Source organism: Amblyomma mixtum, chromosome 1 (genome assembly GCF_055824585.1).
Source record: "Amblyomma mixtum isolate Tamu chromosome 1, ASM5582458v1, whole genome shotgun sequence".
Lineage (NCBI taxonomy): Eukaryota > Metazoa > Arthropoda > Arachnida > Ixodida > Ixodidae > Amblyomma > Amblyomma mixtum.
Window position 1 is genome coordinate 149248785 of NC_143012.1, and position 15652 is coordinate 149264436.

The 15652-nt window shown below is 48.5% G+C and overlaps 1 protein-coding gene across 1 annotated transcript in view; it reads right to left on the reverse strand.

Annotated features, from left to right (window-relative positions):
* The window catches only part of LOC149367926 (uncharacterized), a 39141-nt gene extending 28744 nt beyond the window's left edge, over positions 1-10397 (reverse strand). Inside the window, exon 1 of the mRNA XM_089557922.1 lies at positions 10250-10397. The gene's annotated coding sequence lies outside the window, so the exon portion shown is untranslated. The remainder of the gene's footprint in view (positions 1-10249) is intronic.
* Positions 10398-15652: the final 5255 nt, after the last annotated feature.

Sequence of the window (15652 nt, forward strand, 5' to 3'; positions counted from 1 at the left end):
GCGGACAGCCTGGCTCGAGGGCTCACTTACCGAGCAGGCTTATCGGACGCCCCGGAGTTACGGCTACTCACGTGCGAGGGAGGCTACGCAGAGACCCTACAACTTTATAGGGGAACTAGATTGAGGTATCCACCACCACACAGAGCACTGACTAGGGAAGAGGCTGTAGGATGGCGTAGGCTACAGACGAACACTTTTCCTAACCTGTACATATACAGCAAAATGTCACCAACGCAATTCAGATCAGACTGTCCCTGGTGCGGCGGTACACCTACACTCTATCACATTACCTGGGAGTGCGAAAGAAACATAGCATTCCACAATTATCAACCACCGAGTGAGGAGCAATGGGAGAGCTGTCTCTCCAGCAGCGAGCTCGAGGTCCAGAGGGCCTTGGTACAGCACGCTGTTGAAGCGGCACGACTCAGTGGAGCCCTGGACTGAGGGCCCACCCTTGCTCGAAGACTCAAGTCGCCAGCGCCCAAGCAGGACGACCAAGAAGTCTTCATCTCCGCGAATCTCTTGAAAGAGCAATAAAAGTTTTCTCTCTCTCTCTCTCTCGGCTGCTGACCCGAAAGACGGGGGTTCGATCCCAGCCACTGCAGTCGAATTTCGATGGAGGCGAAATTCCAAAGGCCCGTGTGCTGTGCGATGTCAGTTCACGTTAAAGAACCCCCGGCGGTCGAAATTTCCGGAGTCCTTCACTACGGTGTCCCTCATGGCCTGAGTCGCTTTGGGAAGTTAAACTACCATAAATAATATACTTTCCTTATTAAAGACATAAGCATTGGTCCTGTCGATCCGGTGGCCAGCTTCATGTGCGGTGGGCGCTTTCGTATCGATCCTGACCGGAAACTTCGTTATAGCGGCGCTGAAGAATAATAATAATAATAATAATAATAAGAGACTTTATTGCCACTTTGTATACAGTACAAACGAGGTTCAGCACCGTCAAAGCCAACTAGAGGTTGCCGCACTCAGCTCGGCAGTCAAAGAAAAGCTACAAAATGACAGGAAGGCAATGGAAAACACTAGTCGCTACAAAGTACAACTAAAGCTAAATTATCACGGAATTCACAAATCGAGCACCAAGATAAAGCCTATGCAAAAAGGAAACATATCAAAACAGAAATACTTGCATCTTAGTGATAAACAAAAAACGATCGTGGTCAACACAAAGCTTTCAAGAGTATCTTCTGGTTGCGTAAAGAGGTCACTTCAAAAATTCAGGGGGCACTTTGACTGTCTAAAGTGGGTAGAGGCGGAAGCGTTTTCCGCACCACCTTCGCTGTTTCTGTGGCACCGGTGGCGTCACATATAATTGAGTACTAATTACTAAGTGATGACAAATCACCAATTAATGTTTAATTACTGATTAATGCCTGAATACTAATTAACTGCTAATTAATGAGGCTTAAGCTTCGCCTTTAGGAGTGGAACGCGACATCGCGTTGTAGCGCTGCCAGGGAGTCCACGGAACACCACCCGTTCAGCGCGATGCCTTGCCCTTTGAACGCAACGCTTTTTGAGGAAAGGAAATGGCGCAGTAATTCTCTGTCATCTCGGTGGACACCTGAACCGCACCGTAGAGGAAGGGAGGAAGTGGGAGTGAAAGAAGATAGATAAAGAGGAGCCGTAATGAAGAAAATGAAAATTGTATTTGAGGAAAGGAAATTACGCAGTAACTGTCTCACAAAATTCAGGGGGGCACTTTTTTGACCTAAAGTGTGGTCACTGATGCCCCTAGGAGTGGAACGCGACAGCGTCTTGCAACGCTGCCAAGGAGTCCATAGAACGCCATCGCCCACTCGGTTCTACGCCTCGCTCGTCAGTAAATTGGTTTTTGAGGAAAGGAAATGTATCTGTCTCTCATTTGTCGGTGGACACCTAAACCTCGCGGGAAGGGAATGGAGGAGGATGAGAGTGAGTGAAGACACCGTATTCACTAGACGCGCCTTTGTTCATTCCAAACCATCGAGCAGGCATGGCGGAGTGGGTAGCATGCTCGTCTCTCACGCCGAAGACCGGGGTTCGATTCCTGAGCTCGACCAATTTCTTAATCGGTTTTATTTATTTATATGGCCTGACTAGTAAAGCTAATTAAGCTAACTGGATAATTAAGCAATTAACTAAGCTCAGTCCCACTTACTTGGAGCATCACTATACGATCCCTTCAATTGGTTGCATGGTTACTAGCCAAAGTACAATTGGCCCGGTTTGAAATTCGCGCACTGTGACGTCACGACCGTTTCCACCAATTGAAAAGCGTGACATTTTCTGTCGACAACTGCTGCTTACAACGATGAGACATTAAAGGCTTCCGCCTTAAAAACTTCATCAGGTGATGCATTAAAGATTTCAGGCACATGCGCGCAGCATCTTGGCCATCCAAACCGCGTTAAACTCCGCGGTAATAAATAACGAGTCGATTTCCGTAAACTTTCTACTCGGAAAATTCAGCACTAAAAAGTTTGAATTCCGAAAATGGCCACGACCGACTGTTTGCACAAATAAAGAGCGATATGACGGAAGACTGAGGCATTGTAAAACGTTATCGCCTGACGGCAGAGGTGAATTATATGCAATGGAGTTTACCATGTTTTTGAAGAGATTGGTTCATTGGGGTTTTAACGTCCCAAAGCAACTCAGGTTACGAGGACGCCGTAGTGAAAGGGCTCCGGAAATTTCGACCACCCGTGGTTCTTTAACGTGCGCTTACACCGCACAGTACACGGGCCTCGAATTTCTCCTCCATCGGAATTCGGCCGCCGCGGCCGGGATCGAGCCCGCGGCTTTTTGAAGACAGTATTCACGTGGTCATGCCAACGGGAAGGTCACGAAGCATAAACAGTCATGCCATATGGAAGAAAACTATATGCGAGTGCATACATAATCATTTTTTTCACATAGAAAGGCGCCAAAGATTTCACAATAAAAAGTAACAATGAAACTTATCGAAGCTTCCAACATCCGTAAGCCAAAGGTTCATGCCATGATTAGCAGCCGTCGGAGACCACACCCAGATATTTGTGAGAGTTTACATATTTCACCGGTTGACCGTGACCTGAGAGTGAAACATGCTCATGTAAAAATACTGGCTTATCTATAATACTGGCTATATAGTCTTGCTTTGCCGTACCTGGTTGAGTACCTAAAATCAGTTGTCGATGAATTCACCTCCAGCCTTTCTCTTGGGGAACTACGGCAACTGTGAGCCCCATCACATTTTTCTTCTACTGCAAAGAATTGGTTAAATAGAAACTTTCCTCGGCAGTGGATTGGCCGAGAAGGAGAGATGTTTTGGCCTCCATCATCTCATGATCTCTCTCCATTAGACTTCTTTTTGTGGGGCTATGTGAAAAATGAAATGTACGCCGTAGAGCCCGCTTTTACGCAGGAATCTGGCAGCAACGGATACATGCGAAGCATAAACGAACCGCTTTCTGGAATATTTTCAAGACATGACTTTCGTGTCTGCCACGTGTCGTTGAACAAGCTTGGGAACCAAATAATGAACGTAAAAGACGGGTTACCAGATGTGGAATTTCCGGGAAATGTTCACAAAATTCCATGCCTGGCTTGTAATCATGTTTACGCAGGTGAGACCGGGAAATTCTCAAGCCGCACACAGGACCACCAACATGGCGTCAAAAACAACTAGCACACCACAAATCCTCCTGCGAATTACGCAAATGAAACTGCCCACCAAACTGTCCACCAGGTCCGCTGGAGCAACGCTTCTATGCCATCAGAAGAAGGGAACCTCCGCCTTGCGTATTGATACAGCCCCTATTCGACCAGGCCACACTCGGCACATTGATCTAAAAGGAAGGTATTCTGACAAGCATCAAAGTCCAATCATTGCGTCATCGTTTTCTCCATATAAATACGTGACCGGACTTGTCCCTTTCATTGTGAAGAGCAGTGGTGGTTGTGTAGTGTTCCGGAACGTCTTTCATCAATTTCGAGTATTGTTAGTGACTGCTTCTTCGTTTCATCGGATCACCACGCTTGGCCAGACGAATTTCCGTCAAAGTATCGACTAAGTTAGGAAGTTTGCGGGGATAAGGTTGGCGCAGCTGGCGTTCAACGAGAGAGGCGCTTATCTTTTATTTATTGATTTATTACTACCTATTAATTTTTACTCGTTACGAAATCAGTTGCGAGACTCGTGGCTGCGCCCAGCAAACCAGGGCAGCCACGCTCATAGGCAGATGCCGAAGAGACACTGGAAAAATGTGAGAACGGAATGAATCGTTGCAAGACACGTCCCTTGGTGTGTCAGCGACCGCCGGAGGCAGCTGGAGCTGCGATATCCGCTTGCTCGCCAGAACAGGGAAAGCGTAATCGGCGGCTGATGCGTTGGAGTGTTTACACACTGCCGAGAGCAGTAAACACGGCGGCTGCGAAGTCGGGAGAGTCCAGACGTCTGCGTTAACCCACACCGCCAACGAGCGCCCTGGTATTCATGCGCTAGCATAACAAGGGTCTCTGCAAGAGCCAATGGTTGCCGCCGTCTGTCAGTAAAGCCATGCAGCGAAAATCACGTCTGCTCACAGCCCGGTGGGCGAGTTGCACCTTCCCACCTAAGCAGGTAGCATATGCCACCAAGGATATAACGACATTTCATGTGTTAGCCTCGGAAATAACGAAACTTAGTATGCCACCTCGGACATAACTACTGTTAGTGTGTTCACCTCGCATATACCAGACATAATTACGCTCTCTCATATATAATGAACTTTTGTGTGTAATAACCTCGTATACAACAAAGTTGCGTGTCTGGACCTCGGGTGTAACGAACATTTGCCTGCTTACGCATACGAATTATGTGCATATATAACAAATCTTGAACAGTTGTATTCCCCCCTATGTAATGCCCTAAAGGGCCCTTAGGGTAAACAAATCAAATGAAATGAATGATCCACCGAGGATCTCCTAGAGGGTTTGGTTCGAGGGAATCAGAGGGTCAGTTGCAGGTGGGGAGGGCTACAGCATTCGGATTACTTCTCTTGAAACTTATTCCAGGAAAAAGAGGGATGAGTGCGGTCCATTAATAGAAAATTTCTCGGTCGTTCCGGCCCCGAAACGCCTCTGCTCACCCACTGGCCACTGCAAATGCTGTTGAGCTGACACAAGGAGCAGGTGCTCGCGAGTCTGCTTGGTGGTGTCCCGAGATAAAAAGGAGCTCTAGTAACTTGCAGTGGGTGTTGAGGTAGGGCGCGGTATCGCTATCACTGTCATTTCACTGCAGAGGCGGCGCACTTTTTATTGCTAAAACTCCCTCATTTCTTCAATGAGCACCAGTACAAAGCTTTTCTTTGCAGCCGTATGGCTGTGCTTGGGTGAATGCCAGTAAGTAAACTGGAGCAAAATCGGGGTTTGAGCTAGTTGGTACATCTTCACAACTTCACCAGAGCTGCGACGAGGAACAAAGACAGAGAAGGAAGGACAAGTTGTTAGTAGTGCTTGTCCTTGTCCTTCCTTCTCTGTCTTTGTTCCTCGTCGCAGCGCTGGTGAAGTTGTGAAGATGTACCAACTAGCTCAAATCACGATTTTGACCAACAAAGTAGTACACTTTGCACGAAATCGAACTGTATTTACCAACTAAACGAATTATATGCCAGCCGCCGGGGTGGCTCAGTAGTTATGGAACTCGGCTGCTGACCCGGAAGACACGGGTTCGATCCCGGTCGCGACGGTGGAACTTTGATGGAGGCGAAATTCTAGAGTTCCGTGTACTGTGCGATGTCAGTGCACGTTAAAACGTCAAAGAACCCCAGGTGGCCGAAATTTCGAGAGCTCTTTACTACAGCGTCTCTCATTGCCTGAGTCGATTTGGGACGTTAAACCCCAGAAACCAAACCATAAACCAAACTAATGATATGCCAAATACTTTTAAGACCGTCCACGAAAGTGGCATAGATGTCTGCTTCATTTAGCGGCGCATGTGTTATCAGTCACCTTTCTTTATCAATTTTCTCACGCCCCCCCCCCCCCCCCCCCTCCCTCTGTGTACCTGTGTCTGTGTACCTTGAGCAGGGCAAAAGCGCGAGCTTTCTCCTGTGGCGTTGCTGGACGGGACACGCACAAGTAGCGCCGACATTCGGATAAGCAGTGCATTACATGCCTCGCGTCTTTATCAGTCTCCAGCGCACTGCTGCGTCCTTGAAGTGTCCACTGCGACCGGAGGAACGGGACGGAGAATTCCACGAAACAACACAGCAACTTCGATGCACTCGCCTGCAGTGCCGAGATGGGGGAGCGCCAGAGATAGCGAGCAAATGCGGGCCGAGTCATCTCGCCTGCTTTGTAGTTATCAGCTCCGTGCCCCCCTTCCGCTATAAAGCCCGTGTGGTGAAAACTTGATCTTGCTACAGAGAACAATCCGTTGAATAGGCGCGCGCACCTTGGACTTGCCGAAGGGCCCGGGGTGAAGTGGGTCCAGATTACGCGAGCAGCGGTACGCCCTAACCGGAGCTGCGCTGCTTTGTGGGCCCTATAATCACACTACGAGGAGTGCCTGCAGTCGACGAACGCTCTGTGAAGTCTCCTTTGTGCTGGCGCAGTCACCCTTGCCTGGACGCATCAAAGGCGGACACCAAGATTATGTTCGACCAGACCTCTTGTCAGTTTCGTATCGTCGTGCAGTAGATCGCAAACTTTTTTTGTCGTAGCTGATTGGGGCACCCAGTGTTCTGACGACTAAATGTATTCAACATTTCAAGTAATGCCAGCCAATTGGAGGTACGAAAAGCAAGATGGAAACGTTGGGAAAAGAATATGTTCGTCGATACCTCTTATCAGTTTCGTATAGTCGCACAGTAGATCGAAAGCTTTATTTGTCTATAACTGATTGGGGCACCCAGTGGTTTTCAGACTAACGGGATTCGACCATTCAAGTGAAGTCATCCCGTTCGAGGAACGAAAAGCAAGAGGGAAACGCTGGGAATTGTGCATCCGTAAGACCATGGGCTTCAAGTACTATCCGTCTGGTTCTTTTGACCGCCCGTTCTCCCCGCCTCTAGTTTATATCTTCGACGATCCGCTAAGTTTCCGTTGAATGAGCGCTTACTGCTGGTCACAAGGAAATTTGAGTAAAGAATCGTGGTGACGCTGCGTGACGCCAGCCAATGTCGCACTGGCAGTCTATTCTCGTCGAACCACCTGTCTCTCTTCTCGACCAAAGTTGACACGCTCTGCCCAGAGAGAGAAAAATTACTGGTGACAGAGAGACAAGATATAGCGGCGTGAAGGAGATAAGCTCCCGGAACTAATATGGTCGCAGATGAGAGCGACGAGGCCAGCGACGCGGAGGACGTTTATTGGGGTCGCCGATAAAGGCCGCCAACAAGGACCTTTGAGAAGGGAGAGCTAATCTGGCGCGAAGCGTCGTCTTACGGCACTGGGCCTGATTGGGCCCCGGTTGTTGTTCACGAGGAGAGCGCGCCCCGAATTAACAACTAACTGCGAATCAGCAACGATGCCACAGAGGCCGCCTCACAATGTCCGCAATGTGGGAGTAATATGATGAGCACTAGCTATATGCAAGGACGCAGGTCTTTCGAATATCGCTGAAAAGAATTTTCTGGTAGATAGTGGATCGTACGAGGGTCCTAACGGGCCGAAGATGCGTATTCTATGAGAGGTGCTGTAATCGAGGGTTTCGGATTAATTTCGTCATTATGGAGTTGGTAATATGCCCTGATATCGCACAATATATAGACAGGAGGTTTTGTATTTCGCCTCTTTTGAAATGGAGCCTCAGCGGGCAGGATTCAATTCCGATTCCGTGACGTTGGTGGAGTTTTCTTGCGCACGCTTGGAGTTCTAACGGTATCTTTCAGAAATTTTCCGTTGTGTGAACGGAGGAATCCATGAAGAGGGCTGCCAATGCGTTATCTTCACTAGGCGACTGCTTCAGGACATGAAGCTATCAGCAGCTCATATCATGAGAGCGGATGTCTTGAAATCGTTCCCGAAAAAACAAATGATATAAAATATGTGACTATCCACTAGTCGAAATCTCGAAATGCCCCTCACAGAAAATTTTTTCGCTGCCAACTTCGTAGTAGCACGAGCCCAAGGGCGCCTGGTGTAGAGGCATAAGAGAAGAGAAAGCCACAGAAGGGAAAAAAAATTCTGAAGCTTGGTTGTCGCGAAACATTACAGTAACGGTAATGTATAGACGACAGATCGGTTGGAAATAAAAAATAAAGGTATGTTTTTACAAAATAATGAGCTCACACTGGTTGTGCGTTTTTGCAATTTTTGTACCACAATCAGAAGTGTCTTCGATACAGCGTCGCACGACCAACACGGACAGTGTCAAAGGCATTCATGGGCAGTGGCACAGAAAACAGCCGTGTCCTGAACGCACTCTTCCCGGTTATGAGCATATGCTTCTGTACGCGTATTGTATAGGAAACGCGAGCCCCTTGTTTCTATTCTGTCCTCGGTTGTGTCGAGTCATGAATAAACTAGCGCACCAGATGGGCTGCCTTGTAATACGGGCGGTCGTGGCGCCCTGAGCACGCCCTTAGACCTGAGTGTCGTGGCCATTTTCGCAAGGCGGAGGTACACAACGCGCCGTCATGATAAACTCTGAGCCGCCATCCACAGGAAGACCGCATATGGTGAACAAAGTGGAGGTCATCAAGTGACCCTAATGCAAATTGTGCACCGTCAATTCTAGAGGCCCGTGTACTGTGCGATGTCAGTGCACGTTAAAGAACCCCAGGTGGTCGAAATTTCCGGAGCCCTCCACTACGGCGTCCCTCATAGCCTTAGTCGTTTTTGGACGTTAAACCCCATGAACCAACCATAAATAAACCAAAGGTGCACTGTAGCATCCGGCCGTGAGGAAGTACGCGTCACGCAACCTGAGAGAAAATGAACGATGCAGCAAAGCGTTTCCAAACCAAGGCGACCGTTTTGTTCGCACTTATGCAGCGCTCTGTAGGGCTGCATACTTGTGGCAGCTGTTAATGATCCGAGCTCCGGACGGAGAAAAATTTCCTGCAACCACGTGTACAACCCACGCTGAGATGCTTTCCAACGAGGCTACTAGACTGCTGTATGGCGGAAGTCCAGCTCTCATCGCAGACGATAACTAAACGAGCGTCTGCGGGCTCGCTCAAAGCTACCAGAACGTGCGTTTACCCGTCAGGTGATTAGCGGCGCGTGCAAGCATCCCACGAGAAGTACTGTCACTATCATCAGGACATCGACACCAGCCGAGGTTCTCCGGTCGTGTTTCCGAGATGTTCCTGTTTCTATTGAAAATACTGCCGCCTGCGCGTCAGTCTGTTAACGTCGCAGACATTCTGACTATCGGCAGCCGGAAGGGGCCATGCCTTATCAGCGTAAATTATGGGCTACCCTTGTATTGTGGCAGTACAAATCGGGGTCTGTTATGCAAGACATTTTGGGCCCAGCTTCTACACCGCGCGCATCCGTTCTGCTCAAGTAGAGAGTGTTGCATCAAAGGCCTATTTGGCTCACATCTATTACAACGATATATTTCAAAGAGAAGGATTGCTGGGCCAGTTGGTACACGATGCCGTGCTCAATATCTTACCCTAAAAAGTCCAAGTGGTACACGGCAGATCAGAGCTTGCAAATGGCCAGTACACCGCCAAGAAAAAAGTCGACGCATGTGCTTCTTAAGCTTATGACGACGACCAGTAGCGCTTCATGTGCTCGTTAGCAAGCGTTGTCGGAGAAAGCCGCTAAACAGAGATATAAGATACCACTCTATGTTCACCCTTTTCGTGCTGTAGCAGTGCTCTATAGTGTGGTCCCATACCACGCACCTTAGAGGCTAGCTAATTCTGCCGTCAACTGCAGTACCATGCCCCGTGCATGGTACTGTTTCAGCATGGGTTTGCGCCACGGGCGACATAGCTAAATGCTTTACCAGCCTCGTTACGGGTTTCAAAAGGAACCCAAGACCGGCGTCCGGGGACGGCTTCTATAACCGCGCTTCTATCAGAGGGTCAAAGCCGTGGTCTAAAGACCTTCTGGTCTGGCGAGCCGTCTGGAGCTGAAACGTCAACATTCTTTTAACTCATCTCATTGCCGTTAGTATTTGCTCTAGAAGCATCAGTATGCACGCGTGCGGCAACGATACATCTGCTGACGGTCGCATATGTACTAAGTCGCAACTCGCTTATCGCGTGCCTCAACGACAGTGCGCCGCCAAAAGCTCCGAGCGAGAAGCCAGCGAGGAAGTGCGAATTGTACTCACCGCTCCTGACGTCAGTGTGCTGGAAACGCCGCAGCCATTGAAAGCGCACTTACTGACCGAAAACTATTTATAGCCAAACCGTGGCTAAGGGAGGAGGCACTGACCGCCTACTCTCGCCCGGGCAGTCGACCAATGAGGGCCCTGGGCGCGGGGGCTGTGCCTGTTTAGACAACAAGGGGAGAGCCGCGGGCGATATGGCGCTGGCGAGGGCTCCTATCCGGCGTCCCTTCCCGCCGGATAACGTACAGAGAGCGGCGAGATAGCGGGTGCTGCGCCGCAGTCCGTTGAGCAACAATTAAGGGGCGAAACGAGCGCTGAGTGCAAGCGTACTTCGCGCTTGAAGTTGGCGACTCCTCCGACGGGGTCACTCGACTGGTCGGAGAAGTTGGTCTAGTTTTCCCACTCACAGTCCCTGAGCAGTGATCTTTATAACCTCCAATAAAACTTCGGTTGGGCCTAGTTGGTGCATGTTGTTGTGAAGGTGTAGGTTGCGCAAACACGAGACCAACCACAAAGAAAAGACGCAGAGACACACACAAGCGCACTAACAACTGTTTTTTTTTTCTTCTTGGGAACGCATATTTATGCACATGACCACGCATGCTCAAACGCAATCTTTAAGCACAATAGTCATGCCAAGAGCTGTTAACGCAGACGCGAACGCAAAAAAAAAAAAAAGATTCAGCTACGTTTTCCTTTATGTGGAAAGTTGTCAAAGCCAGCCCCGCGTGTTCGTTTTTGCTTTTGCCAAGTATCACGGTCTCGTCAGGTAACCTCCGACCGACTACCTCACTGAATGGACAATCGGTGTGTTTCCCATGACCCTTGCCGTTTTGGAGAGTCGTGCATGTTGTGGGTGGTACAGGACGTACTAATTGAAGACTGCGCTGTGATCCATGGCGAACGACATACACACTTTCGTTTCTTGAACTGCAGCTTGAGCTTTAACAATGGTGGTGTCCGTGTACAGTATTTGTAAACAAATGTACAGCCCAAGGGGTTTGCTTCCAAGCCAAGTAGCGGGGCTCTTTAGCAGATTGGCCAGTCCTAAGCTTGTGAGGGTTGACAACTTAAATTCCTCCTGCCTTCGTGAGATCAGGGTCCCTGAGTTTGCAGAAGCAACCGCACTGCAGGAATCAGAAGCAGCCCCTTGGGCTGTATACTTTTGACAAGTACTGTACCTAACGAGACCTCCACTATGGCGCCCATCTGAAGGACACGATGCATGCCTAAGGGCCAACGGCACTTCCCAACCTGTTGTTTGGGACTTTGCTGCTAGTGTTGTGAAAGATTGATGCACGTTACCACGAGCTGAAGTGATGCTCAGTTTGAGAACAGCCTAAGCATCAGGACCTAACGCAGCGTGGTGCAGGTCACACTGGCTTAATTGACAGGAGGAAGATGGCCACTGAGGTTATTCACCGCTTGCATTGCACTGGAAAACACAGAGCGGGTTATCCTTGCTCAGCCCGAAAGCAGTTCGCCCTTTGTGAAAGCTAACATAATGCATAACATACAGTCAACATAACGCAGTTTATTGGCGAGTAAATTATTATCATACAGATGTTAAGAAATAAAGGAATGAAACGGGATTGAGACCACATGGGCGAATACTTGATTGCCACGTTTCGAAGAGCAGCGAAGTGCAGTCGGGAAGTGCCTTTGCATCTATAAGTGAGGGGATCATGCGTGAAGGGTTCGTGACGTACAACGATGTGAATATTTGCCTTTTCCCGATACCGTCAACGAGTGCTGTTAAATATTACAAACTTTCGATTAGCGAATCGAATACCCTTCTATTCGACTCACTGAATTATTCAAACAGTGCATATCCAGAATTACTCGAAATTGATCGAATCGCTTCTTAAACATTTTCACTAGTTTTCCAATCATTGGCGCAAAGTTCGAATACGGCATGCTGCCCTGTTTTTCGACGACCGTTTCACACACAGGGCACACTTCGTTGCCGCACAGCGTGCTGCCGCGATCGGTCTTTGCGGGGAGGGGGTTCAGCATTGCAACGAGGTACATTCGCGTGGCGGCGTTCATAATGTTCATAATGCGCAACGAGACAGGGTTCTGGCAGGTTTATCAAACCCTGCCTTCATGCCCCACATCGCAGACCATGGCTCAAAATGTCATCAATTTAGATTTCGAGCCCGTTTTTTCGCACTCGTCGTCAGTAGCGAAGAGTAATTTTCCTATGCGTATCAGATGATGGTCCCACACTGTAAACACGAATACGCCTACATGGGAGTGAAAAAGAAGCAAGCTGTCCACCAGTTACTCTTTATTTTATAAAAAGGGAAGCGCTAGAAGACAACTTACTCCTTTTTACTCCTTTGTGGTTAGAGTGCAGTGTACCGGCTTCGTGCTCCCTGCTCTGTAATGCAGATCGGTGATTTGTCTTTCGATAGCTGCAGCTTTAATTCCGTAACTTATTGTGCCGTCGCCACAAAGTCATTTTAACGGCGTTAGCTCTTCGTTTCTCCAAAATGCAGCCTCGGCGGCGTCCGGAGGGAGCATCCCCAGACAGGAGCACCTCCGGGCGCCTGTCGGCAAAAATGCGTCTCCCTGTGTGTCTAGCACCTCCCGCACACGATTCGAAGGCGTACAGCCGAACGGGCAATGGCGTTCTGTGGACTCCCTGGCAGCGTTGCAAGATGCTCTCGCGTTCCACTTTAAAGAGGCGAAGCTTACCATCTTAACCACACACCAGTGACACAAGCAGCAACACCGCGCTTAAGGCTTTCGCCTCACCGCACTTTAGGCCAACAAAGTGCCCCCCCCCCCCCTGAATTTTTGTTTACTTCCTCGATTACGCGTTAGAGCTTTGGATGGGCTTGCAACCTAAAATATATCACATATTCGTTGGTGTATTTCTATTAGTGAACGGGTCCTGAGACTCTATCCTTTTCTGTTTCCTTTGCGCCTATTGTCGTCGTCTCTGCGAATCTGTTGTTTTGTGATATCATACACCAACCACAAGAGAAGTGAATTCTGTTGGTACATGTTTACTAAAGATAATTTTTTTTTTTTTTTGCTAACGCTTTTAGGATCTTGTTACTCGAACAGATGCATGAGCAGAAGTAGGAACATTATTGTTGTGTGCACTGACAATATACTCTCACCCGATGGCATACTTGCTTCCCCTCTGCTTTCCCCCTTTGCATTGCTCCTAAGGCTTTCTTTACTTTCTCTTTCGTTACAGGCAGGCTGTCCCATTGCTGAGCGCCATGTATCTCTCATAAATATCCTGATTATACTGGCTCTGAATAGATTTGTCTAGAACTCTTCGGCTACTTTAACCATCTTATCCATATTGCTAATCGCATGACCCTCTTTGCTTCTTAACGCATACATCTAGTTTTTATCTATGCTTAGTTTCATCTTGATCACTTTCAGGCTACTTCCGTTCTTCAGAGCACGCTGGAGTCTTTCCATATTATACGTGGTTATATCGGTTAACTTTCGCTTATTGATTAACTTTGACAGCTAGGCCAGTTCTATTCCTTTGTTCACCAGTTAGCGGCTGTCATGCTGTGGCGTTTCTTAATCAGATATCTCGTCTCCCCCGGAAAACTTTCCGGCGTGAAGTCTAACCATCCTACCACTTAAATCTACTGCGCATTCCATAACGATAGCTGTGAGATTATCGTTCACTGTTTGAACATTATGATCGTCCTTCCTCAGTTGGAGCCGAATATCTGTTATGTAGCGATATTCTGAATTCCTCTACTTTAACTCTTACCGCTAACTCGTTGGTGGCCTTCTGACTCACGTAGAGTAGCTTTCCTTGCCGTCCTCACACACACACATCATATAACTCATCATCAGCCTGACTTACTCCCACTGCAGGCCAAAGGCCTCTCCCCTGTCTCTCCAACTAACCCTGTCCTTTGCCAGTTGCGGCCACCGTATCCCAGCAATTTTCTTAATCTCATCCGCCCACCTAACTTTGTGCCGCCCACTGCGACGCTTGCCTTCTCTTGGAATCCACTACGTTACAGTTAGGGCCAACGGCTACCTTGCCTTCGCATTGCATGTCCTGCCCAAGCCCATTTCTTCCTCTTCATTTCGACTAGGATGTCATTAAACTGCGTTTGTTCCCTTAGCCACCGTGCCTTTTTCCGGTCTCTTAGCGTTAAGCCCGTTTCACATGCAAGCGAAAATGCTAGCGAATCGTGCCGCCGCGGCGGAAAAACCTGCTTTGAGTCGTCGCTGCGATGAGCGGCGAGGTTTCAAGTTGGAAATTTTCGCTGCGACGCGCCGCTCAATCGCTCAGTCGCTTGCATGTGAACCGGCCTTTCTCGCCGTTCTGCTGCTCAGCGTCCCGTTGTCCGCAACTCTCCGCTGGCGTCCGATGTTTCGCGTCCCACCGCTGCCACCAGTTTGTTAAGGACGGGGTAGCAGCATCCCACCGCTGTACTGTGCGATGTCAGTGCACGTTAAAGAACCCCAGGTGGTCGAAATTTCCGGAGCCCTCCACTACGGCGTCTCTCATAGCCTTAGTCGCTTTGGGACGTTAAACCCCATAAACCAACCAACCAACCAACCTTTACCCCTATCATTTTTCTTTCCATATCTCGCTGTATTGTGCTTAACTTAAGCTGAACCCTTTTCGCTGAACTCTGAACTCGGACAGGAAAAAAGCTTCCACGCGACCGAGGGGTTACTTTAGCCTCCCAAGACCCGTCTCGGAGAACAAAATCCGCTTCCTCTGAAGTGCTGTTCCCGATGGGGCTTTGCGTGTGCATTGGGCGAACATGCAAACATGCCGCTGCCACCCGCGGGAAGCTGTCACTTCCTGCAAATAAAAACTGACTGGCCGACTGAGATCAGTGCCGGCAGCGGTCTCAGGATAGCTTCAGTTTAAGGCTGGTAAATAAAGATGCGTAAATGGTACCTTGGTGCAAGCACTGCAGTCAGCTGTTTTTCAAGACGACCTACTGTTTTTGAGTGGAAAACATGTTTCTGAAGCTAATAATTACAAATATGGCTAGTTATTATTCATTCATTAACTAAAGATGGAGACTGAAAAAAAAAAGAGCTGCTGATTAGGCCCCGCGAACCTCGACAGCCCTCAGTTGGTTTCAGGGGGCTAGGGCACTGCGGCTTTTTTTAAAGTTTGGTTACCTTTAACTGGGGCACCTGGTATAAACAGGGTGTTTTATCTAACATTTTCCACAATTGTTAAATATAGGCTTTTTGAGTTATAAGAGCGCTTTTTTCGACATAGCATTGTAAGCGGTGCAGTACATCAGAATACAGCTAAGACATGCTAACTATCAGGTTGGTTAACTAATATTGAATACTTAACTTTTGAACTATTACTGTTAGGCTCATTAATTATTGAGAGGCATGTAGCCAACCGTAAGTAATATCCGTATCAGTTTTCAGAAT